Below are 17,646 nucleotides of genomic sequence, written 5' to 3' on the forward strand. Positions count from 1 at the left end.
AAATAAAGACAGATGAACTTTTTTCCCATACTTGCCTTATTTCACAGCGAGGCTCTTTTTTCTTGTTTGTTTCCTCTTCTTGTCTTCTGCATCTGATTGTGTGTGCGTGCGTGCGTGTGTGTGTGTGCGTGCGTGTGTGTGTGTTCATCTAGGACACGGAAAGTACGGTGCCTTCCACAGCTCTTGGTGTCAACACGTGCTCAGATAATTATATGTCTTCTCCTTACAAACAGTCACAAAGCTCATTAACACACACACACACACACACACACACACACATCAGAGTGGCAGTCCAGGACGGTGGATTCCTGCATCTGCACAGAAAGAGAGAAGTAAGTATTTTAACCCTTTGTGGTTTCAAGGTGAGAAGACTAAAGCCTGACCAGTTTTCAGATTCTCATTTGCAAAAAGTTCAACTTAGATCGCACAGCAAAGCAAATGTTTGTCCACTAAATCCCTTATGCACATTTTTATGCAGCAAAAAAACAAAACAAAAACAAAGACCCTTGAGGGTCAAAACAATATAATGTTTCAGATCCAGTTAATTTCACCCAAATCCATCCACAGTTCTTTGGGTCACCCTGCTATCAGACAGACAATTGAGCTCATTACATTGTTGCCCAAGATAATAAATCAGTTTGGTGTTTCAACAGCGTCATGTGACTGGTGGTGGATGCCAACAAACACCAGACTTGCAGCAGTAGACGGGTGTTTCACAATGCTAACCTAACCTATGCTGTTTCCTCATCTATAACAAGTGTTTTCTGTTCCTAAAACTAACTTCACCATGGAAAACCTGAGTTCGAGACCTGCTCAGGTCCTGTTTAGAACATTGCTTTTAAATCTAACCAGACCTTAACTGTGTGGATGTGTCCATCCATCCAGCCATCCATCCATTTTCTACCACTTATCCCGTTAAGGGTTGCAGGGCTGGAGCCTATCCCAGCAGGCTTCAGGCAAGAGGTGGGGTTCACCCTGGACAGGTGGCCGGTCCATGGCAGGGCCAACACATAGAGACAGACAACCATTCACTCTCACAGTCACGCCTACGGTCCATTTAGACTCTGAGAGCTCAATGCGCCGTTTTGTGAGTACTTCAGGAAAAATACACTTTGGGGTGAAAAGTATCACTTTAATACCTGAATGCCACCGTCTATGTAAGTGTAGTTCTATGATCGTCTGGTAGGTTTTTTCAGTACTGAACATCTTAAAGAAGAGTGAAACCAAGCCATGAGTTTGAAAATAATTCATCATTTACTAACCTAAATTATTTTTGTGTACACGCTGAATCTTGCTCCATAAATTTCTGCTTAATCAGATCAGAGCCGTCCTGGGGCCGTGTAATATCTCCGTAGCAGGTTAATACGAGCGTTTATTGTCAAAGAGAGTAATTACAGGAACCGTGCGGGCTCATAGTTTTCTTCTCTCCTTTACACACTGGCGTCGGCGGGCCTGCTGTGTGTTTGATGTGCTGAGGCCAACAGGCAATGTGCTCAGGATGCTGTGGTCAGAGACCTCCAGTCTATCCTCTTCCTTTATAGGCTGCTGTCTGTTGGCATGCGACGTGTGAACGACCACCAGCTAAAAAGTTCATGTATTTAACGTCAAAGTGCTGTTTCACAAGCGTTCTCTTCGCAGCAAAAAAAACAAACAAAAAAACCCTAACAGAAGCAAGCATCTGTAAGCTGCACGCGTGAGCTCCATCAAAGACTGGATGTGATTGTAGGGGGAAAAATAGGATTTTCTTTTAAACATTTTCTTTGGTTAGGGCCGTCTTGGTTGAGGGCACAGACGTGATCTGACACAGGTTATCAAGTGCCCTTGGTACTTAATTACTATCACTTATAGAGAGGAATCAATATGTCAGTTTCCCCACTGAGGGACGAATAAGGGTTTATCTTATCTTATCTTAAAAACCCTTCGTGTTTCAGTGTTTGTCTTTTCCTCCCTATCGGGATTGCAGTTAAACCCGAAATACTAATTCGTCACTAAAGGGGGGAGGGGAAAAAGAAAAAAAAAACGGGGGAAAAAAATTCACATTCAGCAGCCAAATAAATGACTCCAGAACGTGACACATGTTAAAAACAGAAACACTGCATGCATGAAATGTTTAGGGCATATTTTTCTACTCTCATGTTATCATACAAACAAACAAAAACAACATGCAAATGCGGTAAAATCCATCACCATTACACTGCAACATTGGCATATTGACGCTAAGCGGGCTGCCAGCTTCTACGGTGTATCTTATTTTTGAGATGTAACTATTTTTGACCTAAGCGTAATATTTCTTGTCACTGTTGTGCAGATGATGGCCAAATCTACCTTCCCATAAAAGTAAAATGTAAAGATTCGCTTGAGCCTCTGTTAGCTGCTCTCAACGACAGTAAGACCTGGATGGACCTAAATTTTCTTCATCTAAATGATAAGACAGAGGTTATTGTGTTTGGATATCAGTCCCTCTTAAGTGACTCTGCTCGTGTTCTAGGGCCCCTTGCAGCAAAAAAAAAAAAAAATCGTTCTTTTATCAAAAGCCTCTGGGTCACTTTTGATAGTGGTTTTAAATTCGATAGACGAATTGGCTCTGTAGTAAAAGGGTCCTTTTTTCAGTTGAGGCTCCCGGCCAAAGTAAAGCCCTACCTTTCTCCCAATGATTTAGAGAAGGTTATCCATGCTTTTACATCATCAAGGCTGCATCACTGTAATGCTCTTTATCTGGGTCTCGACCAGCTCTCCCTGCGGCGCCTGCAGCAAGTGCAAAATGCTGCTGCGCGTCTCTTGACCGGCACCAAGAAGCAAGAACACATTTCACCAGTACTAGCTTCCCTGTGCTGGTTGCCTGTTCTTTTCAGGATAGATTTTAAAATCAGGATGCTTGTTTTAAGGGCATTCAGTGGCCTGGCCCCTCAGTACCGAGCTGAACTCCTTTAACTCCTGTGACCTGACGATGTTCTCAGTACAGTTTGGAACTTTTACCAGATGTTACGGTCCAGCGTGAGCGTTGTCATTTCCATCGAACATCAGCTGTGTTTTGGTGGAGTGGTGTGTGGTTTCTGGTCTCTGCTACAACACTGTAGTGGAATGTTTGTCGAGACTATGTGGTTGAGAGGCGATAACTTTCCAGCTTGTAATGGAAGTAGTTCTGCCGAAAAAGTTTTGTGAGATCTCACAAAATTGTTGTTCTGGATTGGTTCTGGATTCATCGGTGACTCAACATGTTTCCAGACCTGTACGCTGTAGATGACGGGTGCAGACGTTATCGTGCATCATCCTGGACGAAGGCAGTTGTGTGAGTGAAGCTAACAGCAGCATGCGTCTCAACCTTGACTCAAGCCAACGAACCTTTTGAAGGATCCTGACATGACTTAAACCTCACTGAACCAGAACAAAACACTTTTACTCCGTTACCTCAAGAACCTGTGATTAGTGAACACGACCTCTTTCAGGACTATAAAAACATCATTAGCTTCAAACTGAACGAGAGGTGAAGTACAACGATAGGAGGTGTTGTGTTTCTTGTGTTTCTGTGGGATTATTATGGGTATCAGTTGTCCTCGCAGAATAACAGATTAACAAGAGCGCCTCTACATATCTGGATCCTCGGAGAGAGGAGAAGACCCGGTAGCTCTTTGACGGGATATTTGCATTTCTTCTGCAATATTTTATGTGTGACATGTTTTCTTATAATGAGGGTTATGTCATGTGACCTTGTTGCTTTCTTTTTAACATTCACACCTCATTAAAATTTAGACTGATGCGTGATGTCCCTTTGATGACGAGTGAAAAACAGGCAGTTGCTTTCCTTCTTCAGGGGGGCCGTGGCCTTCTGAGGGAATCTGTGTCCGTGCACGTACGGATCACGATCCTGTTTTTTCCGTAGTGTCAAAGCATATCTGTATATGAGAGCACGGCATTTCCAGGCTCTGTGTTGCAGCTCTTTGGCTCAGTGTTACATCAGCCTCAACAAAGCAGATATGCAGCTCTGCAGCAATGTATAGAGGCACGGAATTAGCGCCCCCGGTGTCGCCTAACAAGTCCGAGCTTAGGGGTCAAAGCACAACTGGACCAAAGGGAACAAACAAGTGGAATTTAAAATGACCTGCTGGACAGTCCTATGTGAAACATGTCAAACTCAGCTTAGCAAAACTATCATTGCACGCACTTATAGTACAAATAGTCCAAGTACCAAGAAAATCCTGAGCATGCTCAGTAGTGTCATTGTAAGTCACAGGATCACCAGATAGAAAACCTCAAGGACAGAGGTCGTGGTTCAACCAATAAAGGTCAGTCACCACACGTTTTATTTTAATGTGCACAACATCAAGTTCTGACCCTGGATCAGCTGACAAGATCACCAGCCCCTTCATACTCTCCTATACGTGCACTATGAACCAACTGGAAATCTGTATTTATTTGTTGATTTTCACCCCAGTACTCACAGATGATCCCAAGCTGCCGTTTGTGAGGGAAGGTCCTTGATATTTGTTGCCTCCAGGTGGCGCTCCTTCACGCCACCATGACTCACCATCGCCTCTTCAGGAGCAAAGTGGTATTACAAGACAAGACAGCGCGGCGCTAAGGTACTTAGAAAGGAACCGTGAGCAGGTTTAAGGTTCAAGTCACTCTTCGTTGTGCTTTGATGTTCACACACACACACACACACACAGAGGCAGGCAGCATCGGAGTTACACTGATCATAATTCACATCATAATTAATACAGAAAATAGAAAATATTCTGTAAAGAAAAAAGTGCTTTAGTTGAATATTACTTGATTTTATTTTGTAACTACTCTAATATCCAGTGATCAAGTAATAAGTAAAAATTTATATATAAATATTACTATGACAATATACTTAGTAAAAGATGAAATAATGTCTTCTGCAAAACTTTGTCAACATGAGGCATAATTTACATAAAAAACAAGATAAGTTAATGTATGTTACTGTTACCAGAAGACATTTCAGTGACAATAATGCCTGTTTTGTCTCATTGTGAGTCCTAGTGTGTGTGTATACTTTCAACTTACTGTAAATAACAGAGCAGAGTTATTGGAAATGATAAATTCTGTTAGTCAGATGAACTTCCTGTACAGACTGTACTTAACTTCCTGTTTACAACTCCAACATCCCACCAACCCTCTCTCCTCGAATAGGAGATGTTACACACAGGCCTGTTTCTGCTTTATGAATCATGTAAGTGTGGAAGTGAGTTGACCTTTAACAAGGTTATGTGTTATTTTGTAAAAGAAAAAAGAGAGAAAAAACAAGAAAAATGACACCACATTTGTGACAGGTGAAGCTTTTCATATCTGTACATACGGTACATTTCAGGCTCATGAAGTAATTTCAAGGTCAGACACATCACAACAGTCATTACTCAGTGCACATTTGATGTCTTCATGTGCTCTGTGTGTGTGTGTGTGTGTGTGTGTGACTTAAACGTGACTTTGTTGAATGTTGATTTAAGTTCAAAACATTCCTCTAAAAACTTTAACATGTTTGTTTGTTTTTTTTTAAATGAGTGAAATATGCAGATACACGGCTTTGATTTTACAAAGGATCAAACTCAAACCAGGGTCTAAGTCATATTAGTCAGGACAATTTTAGTTCCGGCAGCACAGGAAATGACATAACACGAGAGTGACGCTTATTTAAGTCTGACTGGAACCACAAGTCCATGTGTTTGTTTGCGCCCTTTTCATCACAACATCCTTAAGAGAAGATACAATAAAAGGTGGGACAGAGGCTTTGAATTAGACTTTAACATCACCCATATATTTAGATAGGATACATTTGCTCTTTCGGGCTCAGTTGGTTTACAGTCAGAGGTACATTGTCTTCTCTTCCCTTTCTTACTCCATATCCTGTTGAGAGTTTTCTGAGTAAATGTGACATGTGTGAAGAATTTCATGCGAGTCTTTGCGGTTAAAAGGGCAAAATCTGTGGAAAACAAGTCATCGGTCAATTTCCTGGGCTTAAAAATGTTTCACCTCACACATTTTGCATAGAAATACTTCAATTCACTTGTGTCTTAAATACTGGAACTCCCACAGTTGTGACTTTGCTGCTTGTGCCGCTTCTGGTTTAATTACAGGTCCAGCTGATGTACCAACACTGGCACTGAGCAGAGGAATCACGTTACCCGGTGACTTAGATCAAGATTCAATAACATTCTCCCATGATTTTCCCTGGAAATGTGTGTGCTATTATTCCTCCTAAGAGCTTGTACAATCAGGGAATACTGATGAATAAATTCATTCTAGGAAAAAGAAAAATTGTTTCATTGAAAGACTGCAAAATATCCTGGGGGCCTAACATCAGCGGTGTGGATATTTTTTTGGTGAATTTCATTGGATTTAGAGATTTTGTGTTAGGGTTTGTAGACTGAGCCCAATAGCACAACACCAGACAACAGATGAGATTGCCTAACTGGCGAGGGTTTAATACTTCAGTGTTCCCTTTAAGGAACAAAAACTCGAAACGGTTCCTTTGGGGTCTGAACTCAAACAGCACTAACCAAATAAGGGGATCGACACCAAGGAACAAAATGGGACAGCGAAGACTGAGGGAACTCGTCTGTGTTCTTCAGGACAAACTGGCATCTGAGGACTGGGAGGCCAACAAACTTATACTAGCCAGATGGAGCTGATTAGATGCAGGTGAGTAACGAGCGGATGAGCTGCAGGTGTGTCACGACGTGCGCTTTGCCCGCCTAGTTTATCTGGAACTCCATAACAGGAGATAAAATGCATTGAAAGTTGAATTTATGAATTACTTAATAAAGAGAATACCAAAATATCAAAACAAACATTCAGGAAGCTTGCTTTTAATTTCAGGGTGGGTGCAATCTGTGCTCTTGCAGGAATTGAAGCTTCAGAATTAATAAAGTGCCACCTGACAACAATGTACTACATGAGCCGCTGAAGAAAAGCAGTGTTACTAGCGTTGTAAACTAATACTTCTCAGTAAACTAATACTTCTCAAATGAGAGTATTTATATCATGGCTGTAAAACCACTGTGGAGCATCAAGGTACAAGTTTGTGTTCATGTGATACGACACACACATAGACACACACACACACTGATGAAGTCAGGAGCATCATCATCAGGAGCAATGAGAGCTCCAGTATTTTGCTCAGTGACACTTTGGCACGGTCTCAGGAGGGCGTGGGGATCAAACCAGCAACCCTTCAACTGACCAGCCCACCTCCTGAACCCGCTTGGTTTGATGTCTGATAAGTTTTATCTTGACATAAGTTACAGCTTCTTTAAGGTTCAATGACTCATTGTGATATAGTTAAGTGTGAAAGTTAGAAAACAAAAGTTAGAATTTCGCGTTTCGCTCGGTTGCAAATGTAAAAGTCTCAGTTGGAAACAAGGATCGAAAACTCAGCTTCAGCGCCGGTTGACCACAAGCATGTCAGCCTATCTGGCTGTGCACTGACTCATCATCCGATTCGGTCACTTTCTGTGTTTATTTGACTTTGGCTTATGAGCTGGAGGCTGAAGAGAAAAGTTGTCTTCTCTGTCTTCAGAACGAGGAGGCCAGGCTGTGTTTAGAGAAACATGCAGTGTTTTGTATTTCACAGCGTTCATTTATTCAGTTTAACATCCATTACAGCCACCACACTGGATCAAACTTATCCCACAACTTCTGCTGGAAATGCTTTGGACATATTTCAACCCCAATTTTAATGATTAGTGAAGTCCGTTTCAAGCTTTCAGCGTTCATGTAACGGTGTAGAAAATCCAATATATCACAGTGGTGTTACTCGACACAAAACGTTGAAGAGTCGAAGAGATGAGCAGCCTCTCACTTTATGTAAAACACGTTCAGGCTATCCATCCCAGTCTCTTTCCTCCAAGCTTCATCTCCCTATTTTGTAATATTTCATCAGCAGCTTAACTGAAATCATGCAGACAAACAGATCTAATCTCTGTGACACGCCTTTTAAACCCCATTTAGCTTAAAAATCTGGTGCTGTTGCAGAAACTCCACCACAGTTTTCAGAATCAAAAGCCTCACATCTTCAAAAACAAAGGTATCAAAGCTGCTCCATCACCTTGGGCGACTAGTCAGCCTCGCGCTCCCAACATGGATTTTTCCCACTGAACTCTGGGGAAAATGATGCGAGATGCACCTTTCACTGAAGTGAAAACTTCAAAGACTTGTGCAGCATCCCGGGATAAGATTTTAATTTGCTATTTTTTTGTTTTTTTGGGGTTCTTTTGTGGACAGTGTACAGTGTTGTTTTGTTGTGTTGTTGTTTTTTTGGTTTCATTGAGTTGCATTGCATTGCACCATATTGTGCTGATCTGTGATAGAAATGCAGGAAACTGAGCGCTGAGGACTCTGCGGATATACTTCAACTTAAAAAAAAACAAAAAACAGCTTCGTAAGCATGTTTTCATTGTGTGTCCTTGTCTTGGTACGTAAGTCAGTCAGTCTGTTAAAAAAAAAACAAAAAAAAAAACAACTTTCCAAGGCAAAAAAAGGGGAAACTCTGAACACCCTCAAGTTGTCCAAAACGATTAGGAATCAGATTAATTTAAAAGGAAATACAGCTTCTAAATTAGCCTCCATACTCACATACGGATGACACATTCTGAGAAAATGATACCCAACCTTCCCTTGCTTTGCTCTCTTGAGAAATGCATCAGTCATCGATTGATATTACTGCCCATCAGGGGTGTGGGAATTTCTCCTTAATACCCACCCTCCCAATAAACACCCGTCCTTTGCATCCCAGCGGTGTGAAAACTCACCATTGCTCGCAAAAGTTCTTCCTGGAAAATGTGCCGCGTAAAACCTCGAATTAGAATTTGTCTTAACAGGCGGATACGAGGTCTTACTCAAAAGGGTGAAAGGGTTCAAAAATGTCTTTTTATGCTTTTTAAGACACCACAGGAGAGCTAAGGACGTTCACCTTTAGCTGAGGTGTTTCTTCAGTTTCCTCCTTTTAAGGCTACGTTTTCTGCCTGGTATCCGGTATCTCTGGGTTAGCTCGGGCTTGTGCCATTTGCCCTCTCCGCCTCTAGCGTCCATACATCTCCTCAGTTATGACCTGCAGGCTCTGAGCCCCCCTGAACACTTAGTCCCCCTCCAACGTTCTGCCAGAACCCAGCCACTCCTTTCTTCTGTTCTTAGACATCCGTATCATCGATAACCACTCCTCATATCCTTCGAAGTCCAGGCGAATTAGACCTTTGAAACAGAAAAAAAGGAGCTTCTGAACAGAAAATGGAGCCAAACAAAAACTATGGTTCCACCAAAGGGAGACAAGCACGCTGCTAAAGTTTACCGTGCTGTCCTAGACACGAGGATTTCACCAGAAATGTAAAGAAAACCAAAAGTGAATGAGGAAGTTAAGTCAACTGAATGTGCGTCTCCTACTCTTTTCACACTCAATCAAATATGAGCAATTTTAAGAATGTGACTCCCCCACCATTCCAACGCCCTGGGAGAAAAATGAAATCATTCTGGACTCTTCTTCTGCACATTCCTGCTAACAAACTGAAAACACAACATTAATTTGGTTAATGTTTAATTTCAAAGTGTGGTATAATAGCTGTAATGTTTCTAATCAATAATGATCCTAATTGTAAAAAAGATTATTCATGAGCCAGGCATTTACCTTTTGGCTTACTGGAAAGTCTGCCAAGCCGGCATGCATGCACACACACACACACACACACACACACACACACACACACACACACACACGCTTGAATGCACTTGACCACGCCCCTCTGAAATTTTCAGGTACTTTCCATATGGATCGGTCCACATTTACTTGCAGTCACACCATACTGAGTCCCGCCTTGTTCTTTGTCTGAGCATGAGGTGGTCTGGCTAGTTCCCTCTCTCAGTTTCAGAGGTTCTTAAGGAAGATGAAAAAAAATTAAAAAATTTAAAAAAGCTGTCAAGTGGATTAGAAAGAAACTTCCCCACAAATGTCATAGATAAAATGAAAAATGAGAATTTCAAGAATTTCCACCTTGCAACAGCTCTGAGAGCCGTGCAAGATTTCCAATATTCCTACGGATGATTTGGTTGTGCAACGTGGCGACTGTGTGTCGTTTGCTGGCTGGAGCTTCATGACACACACACACACACACACACACACACACACACACACACACACACACACACACACAGAGATAAGCAACACATTGGGAAGGCTAGAATCAACACGCATGATTTAAACCACAAACCAAAAAAAAATCCAAAAATGATGAGCGATACATTTGTTTTCATGTAACTACAGTCTGTTGCTCACTCCACACCGAGTGTTTCAAGTTCACCCACCGCTATCACCATCCTAACACAACACAGGGGCCATTTTATCCATCACAAGGGCTTCAAAGTACGTGGATGTTACTTATTATTAAATTTGAATATTTCTACTTTGACTGAAGCTACTGATCGTAAAGATTATTCTATACATCTTTTTTAAAAAATCCAAAACAGCACTTTTAGCTAGCAAATAGTAGTTTTTTCCTACAGATCTGTAGATTAACTTCGCTATTCTATATTTTCTACACAGAGGTAAATCCCCATTCCACCTGAAAGTCCTTGAAACCCTGTGACCTCTTGATTCACATCTTACCTAGAGGCCATTTTACCAGCCGTTTTTGTCCAGCTGACCAAGGTAGTGAGACACCAAAGAGTCCTAAAGTACCCAAACCTGAAACTCTTCACTTGTGAACGTGCAGAGGTGTGCGTACTCTTAAATACCAGGGATATTGCCAGTTTCCCCACAACGGGACAAATAAAGATTTCATTATCTTATGTCATCTGATTCTGTCTGATCTCATTTCTCCTGCTCTGTCCAAGTCATGAATCTTACTGTGCACAGGGTGGTGTGATTCATTTCCTTAGAAGCTCCTTCTAATTCTATTCTCTGTAGGCACTGAAGATTCCTCTCTGAGAGGCGTGAGAATTTAGATCAGCTTTTAGATCCAAGGCTTCCTGTACACGCATGACACACAACCTGTTACACTGCTGTCAACACTTCTTCTTTTTTCAATTATCCAGATTCAAATAAGACTGAAATGACAAACCATGAACAAGTATTTTTTTTAAAAAAGAGTGGGACATGCGCGCGCACACACACACACACACACACACACACACACACACACACACACACAGGCAGAACAATGCGTTTCTAGTCTCCTGAGGTTGCCTGTATTTAATACAGCCGTATGCCTCTGCAACCTCAGAGTGACCGTGACCTTTTACCTCTGAAATTATCCTTGGGACCAAGAGGATATTTGAGTAGAATTACTTCCCTCAAAATGTGTGTGTGTGTTTTTTGTCATTTAATCTCATCTAAGTATCTTGAGCACCAAGAGACATATTTTTTTCCCCCCTCTTCTGCATTTCAATTTTGTGACTCCACAATGCAGAAAGAGTCATCCACGTTTCTTTAGCTGGAGGCTAATGGCGCTCCATAATCAGCAAAGGTCGAAAAATGTCCGTTTGCGAACTCTAAAGCCGATCAACTCATATAATCTGTCACGTCAGATAATTAGTAATCCATAAACATTTTGATTTGAGCTAAAAAAAATAAACTGTAATGCCTCTAGTGGTGAGGTACAGGATTACAAATAGATGCAGAAAATGTAGATTACGCTGGGTGATGTGCTTGAGAGGTTGTGACTGGATGTTTTTGGGCAGTTTTGCTCTCTGAGGCTAAGGGGCACCATTGCCTCCTTGACAAATGTACGTGGCTGGCTCTTACTGCATTCTGGAGTCACAAAGAAGTGGCGCAAAGGTGAAAAATAGCCCAAGACACCTATTCCTGAATATCTGAAAGGCACTTTGGGGGTTAAGAATTACTTTAAGATAACCCAGATACCACGTCAACAAAATGTAGGTTCAGATAGACAAACCAACCCATAAGACGGAATTTTAAAAAAATGCAAAGAAGAGTCACTCAAACTAGAAAGCGAAAGTTTGGCTGAAGCTCTCACCAGCTGCCTCTTACTGACAAACTTTGACACGAAAATGTAAGAATAATCCATCTGATGTGGGAAAGTTGAGCAATAGGAAGAATTAATAATTTTTGTGGCTGGACTATTGTAGGCTTGAGGTAAGAGGATGTCTGTGGCAGGGAGACCATGGTCTTAAATCCTGGTCGAAGTGGGTAAAATCTGTTTGTGGTGAGGGGATGTGGGAAACATCAGAACAAGGAAAAAGGTCAGGCCCGTTGAACCTCTCATGTTAAGTTTTGAATATGAGCATGAATGTTAGTTTAATGTGGGTTCTGCTCGGTCTCTTCATGTGTCTTTGTGGGAACACTTGCCAATGTGGCGCAGTTTGTAAGAGGTTTCTGAAGACTTTGTGACTAATGAACAAATGTGGGATCTGTGCCACAGACACCTCCACAGATTTCCCGCAGATCTTAGACAGATGTAGAAGTCTCAGGAAGTTCCACGGTTAAGTCTCCTACAGCGGCTAAAATCATCTGCTGTTAAAGGTTCTCAAGTATTTGGTAACCGCCTTATCCGGTACTTCCAACTTCCACCAGGAAGGTCATGTTTTTCACAAATTCACACCCCCACCCCCCCCAAAAAAATGCAGTGCCCTTGAGATGTAAAAGCAGACAGTCTTGGCCATGGCTCAAACACAAGCTGTGGTAACTAATGAAATAAAAAAAGTAAAAATAGACGATATTTGGGTCTTTTAAAGTGACGAGGCAGCTGAGACTGTCCAAAATGTCTTTCTGGATCACGTAGGACCGGGCGAGTTTGTTGATGGAGCAGCATTTCCGTGAAGAGCAGCTCATAGTGAGTGAAAAACAGGACATTTAGCATTCAAAAATGGGAGAAAGACATTAATATAAAATATAACGAGAGAAGAGGACATTCGGATTACAATAGAAAAGTTCACTTTTAAAGAGAATATGTGGGCTTATCTCTTGCGTTAGAGTCCTGTCCAGACTACTTTCTTCTTCTTCTCTGTTCACTTACAACCTGCATGTTGCCTGTCTTGTCTTTGCCTGCTGAAAATGCAGTTTGTCTGCTGCAAACCAGCTGATGGGAAAGCCTAAACTGCTTTTACTTTATTTGCATCACTTCCAAAATTTGCTTAAAATGACCATTAAGTGTAACTGCCTTGAGTTGACTGCTGACAAAAAAAAAGAGCCTGTAAGGTTTTATCACACCTACTGACAAAATTTTTAAAAAAAGTGTGTGAACTCTCTTCCATACTTGTGCGTGACCCCACCTGCATTAACAGCTAAATATAATCTAAATGTCACATGCCTAAATGTGTGTGTGTGTGTGTGTGTGTGTGTGTGGGGGGGGGGGGGGGCAGGTTTTCCCCTCCTAAAGTGTAGCTTTGAAATTCAAAGGTTCTGACTTTTCATTGGTGTCCACCAATGGGAAGCTGTTGCTGTGTGAGTCAGAACTCTTCCCACCAATCAGCATCCTACTTGTACTTAACCACCATGATGAATATTGCTAAGATTTATGTGCCAGCTGATTGGATGACGAGTCGGTGTATCTGACACTGTGGCCTCCCTGATTAGCTGGGCTATTCTTGTTCTCATATATAACCATGGCAGCAATTTAAAAAAAAAAACAAATTTCCACAATGAAAGATGAGTCAGAGATCTGCTGTGCACACTTTCTTATCTTTACTGGTTTTGACTGTCTGTCAGAGAATTTCATCAGAGAAGGATATTTGTCATTATTTTGTTGTTTGTTTGTTTTTTTGACATGATGATGATGATGACGACACATTCATTTTTAGCCTGTCTTGACTTTGTTCTGTTTTTTTGCCTAAAATGTAATGTGTGTGTGTGTGTGTGTGTGTGTGTGTGTGTGTGTGTGGTTTCCTGCCGCTGGAGCTCTCTGCAGGCACACCTGTGTCTCATTCCCGCGGTCTCTCTCGCCCTCGCTGCCAGATTGTTTCCGTTCATTCTGGTGGTATCTTTTTGGCCAATCTCCTGTGTTAATGAACATTAGAGAGTTTCTCCTTTCATCCTGACTTTCATCTTATTTCCTCTTTTCTCCTCTCGTATCTCAGAGCTCCAGCGCCTCCGTCACACACCGCCCTGCCTCAGCCTCATCTCAGACTCTCCAACACACTCCAGTCTGTCCTCGCCTGCCACTTTCAAAGACCCTGAATCAAAGTCCTCTTGTCCCTTCTCCCCTATCCAGTGGTCTTGCTCTTGGATTCAGTGTATTGTCACATGTTTACACGATTACTTTGTAAACTAGTCCAGGTTGCGTGCAGAGGCTCCCATTAATGCCCCTTGTGTATATCTGTAAAAACACTCCAAATTATGTAACTTATTCAATTCTTAACTTGCTTTTGTGGAACTTTTCACACAAAACATCCGCTGCACGCAGATGACTGTTGTTCTCATTTATGTTCTGCAAAAATATGACCATAGCTTGAGGCCATCATCATCACGATCCCATGCAGGCACAGGGAGAACATGCAGACTCCACACAGAAAGACCCCGTGCTCCAACCACAGTTTTAAAACACAGGTGAGGTCCTAGCATAGACCTGTAAAGACAATGGATAATAGGATCCATCATGGAAGTTTGTGCAGCGTCTGCCAAGGAAAGTCCAGTTGTTCACAGTCAGAGAAATACAGGTTAGACTGTTAAGTGTTACGCTGTTAACAGAGGCGTGGGCCTGAGGTCGATGTGAGTCACACATTCGATGACGTCAAACTACAAAATAAAAAAAAAACAACTAACAATCATCAAAGACTTGCAGTTCAACTTCGGCCTTAGCACCAGAGTCATGTCTTCACTTGTGCTTGAGCTTTACAAAACTGATGCAATATAAAAACGACGCAAGTCTCCCTCTCATTTTTTTCCCCATCTTCTGATGCAAACGAATCTATCCGTGCGAGTGTGTAGTTCACAAAACGGCTGGCAAACAGCAAACCTTGTTTCAGGAGTAGCGTTGAGCAGACGCAGAGTTGTATCACTACGGAGGGACACAGTTAAAAAATTGAGACACTTCCTGTTGATATCATACACCGCTGCATCAGTGTGTGACTCTGCACTTTTGCATTTCTGTCCGGTTTGCCTGAGTGTGTGTTTCCTACGCTCCCCCCTCCGTCACCTTTCTAAGTCTTCCTCCCCCTGCCCTCCCGGAGCCATGTGTTGTCACCCGCCACGTCTTTTCATCCGATGTGAAATCAACCATGCTGGCTGGCAACACAACAGACTGCTGTACTACCTGAGCACCCCAGGGTGACCCTAAAGTTGTGCTTCTCTTGATGGACATCGTTAACTTTTATAATAACCTGGCTGTGCCTCTGTTACTTAATTATCGCCGTGTAGCAGAAATCTGCTTTAGCACGGAAGCCTCTCGTGACTTTCCCTGCTCAGTAAATCTGGCCCTGAGTCTTTACCCTCCAGCATGAGCAGGAACTCATGAGAGGTGAGGAGAGATGCAGAAACTGTCCTCGTTTTAAGGAAGAAACGAGTTGCGTAACATTATTTTAGCGCATCACACTACATCAATATAAATGGTATTCTTTATATCTTGTTTTGAAGCTATCAGTACACTGATCAGCCAAAACATCCCACAGTTGATCGTAACATCTGAAGACTGCAGTTCGCAGTGCCGTCTAACTGTGCTGGGTTTTTAACCGACGGGTGAATATTGTCTTGATCCCATTCATATGATTTAAGGTGACAAAATATTAGAAAAAGTCCCAATAAAAGCCTGAATTGTTCAATAACACCACAACCAAACTTCAAAAAGATCAACATACTTTTGTTTAACCAACCGTCTGTTTTCCCCCCATCATCGCGCCCTCGCTCCTCTGACTCCCAAATAGTCTCCCTGCTGAGAAAATACAAGGTATCGTCACGGTAAACACCTTCCTCCATGACTCACGAACCACATCTTCCAAGACTGTTGTCAGAGTAAGAGGAACATGATTCGTGTTAATGTGATTCACCACTTCTCCTGCAGCACAGGAAAAATATTTCTGCTATTCTGTCCTGAGAATCTTTATGGGCGTTATTAATTATTGATTTCTTTTTTTAAACACGTAGCCCTGTGACGCATTTTCTTCACAGGATCTGAAAACTGAAGACATGAATCATCGATACTGTATAAGGATGAAAACGTGAATTTAAATAACTTATACCAGTGGTTTTATTTCTCTTCTCTTCGTGATCAGTAGTTTTTCACTGACTTGCTCTAAACTGTAACCTTACTTTTTGTCATACGGATGAGTTTAAACAACAGGGGGAGGGTTTTAATTAATCGCACCCAGCTAATGGCAAAAATTGTACTTCAGTTAAAAAAAGCTGAAGTTTCTTTGGTTGCAAAACTTATTTCCTCCTCTTAGACGATCCTCCTGAACCACGCATGACACCTTCGAGCAAGTCTGGCCTGGTAGGAGGATGTTTCAAATTGCCAATCAAGCATCTATATTTTTAAAATTCGGAACAATTGTGTGCTCAGCTGAATGTGTGCGCACTGCATGTCCCACTTCCCTACTTCTACCATCCAGTCAAGTTAATTTGTAGATTTAAATTTTTTTCATCTTTTTTTTCCATCAGTTTCTCCAACGCAAGTCTCCCATCTGGTGTGCGAACCACAAATGATGGTGGTTGCTCATGTTTGTGCAGGACCACGGCTGGCTGCCATGTCTCCCCTCTTTGCACCCTGACATTATCTTCCACTTGCAGGTCAGACAGTCTGCTTGTTTGCTTGTCCAAGTTGAGATTTTGCTTCTCCTGTTTTTGTCTCCAATGCCAGCGTTCTTGGATGGTTTGTCTGAATTTGCAGCTTTCTGTAAAGTAATTGGACATGATGCAAACCATTATTCAAGACATCAGGAAGGCTCTGCTTTAAAAATATCCTTTTCATTGCAAGCAGGATGCTGGTGATGTCTCTCAAGTTGGTGATTGATTTCAAAAAAATAGTCAACTCAGATCCCTTCTGTCTCTCATTGATACCCCGGCGACATCTTTATTAAAGCATCAACCTGTCATCATCCGTGTGGATGCTTTGTCTCGGAGACACTTCTGGTACCGATGAAATCCCAAACACCAATGTAGGAAAACACCTTCTGTGGGGAGTGTTAGAGGTGCGCAACTGTCAGCTTAATCATCAGGTTTTACCCTGATTATCTTCTAGTACCAGTGGCACAGTGGTGCAGTGGTCAGCACTGTCTCCTCACAGCAAGAAGGTTCTGGGTTCGAGTCCTGGCTCGGGTGCGGGATCTTTTTGTGTGGAGTCTGCATGTTCTCCCTGTTCCTGCATGGGTTCTCTCCGGTACTCCGGCTTCCTCCCACAGTCCAAAGACATCAAGAGGGGACGAGGTTAATCCAGACTCTAAATGGACCCTAGGCGTGGCTGTGAGTGTAAATGGTTGTCTGTCTGAATGTGTTGGTCCTGCCATGGACTGGGGACCTGTCCAGGGTGAACCCCGCCTCACGCCCGAAAGCTGCTGGGATAGGCTCCACCCCCGAGACCCGTAACAGGACAAGCAGTAAAAAAAATGGATGGATGGATCATCTAGTATAGATAATACTTAGAACTCAGTAAATGAAAACTAATTCCTCAACAACAAACAAGTTAGAAGTCTATCCCAAATGGGTAACCTGGTTTAAGACTTTTGGATCCTACCAATTCAGATCTCACCTGG

The sequence above is a fragment of the Aulostomus chinensis genome, chromosome 16 (genome assembly GCF_037954235.1).
Source record: "Aulostomus chinensis isolate RoL2024-O1b breed Wild chromosome 16, RoL_Achi_v1.0, whole genome shotgun sequence".
Lineage (NCBI taxonomy): Eukaryota > Metazoa > Chordata > Actinopteri > Syngnathiformes > Aulostomidae > Aulostomus > Aulostomus chinensis.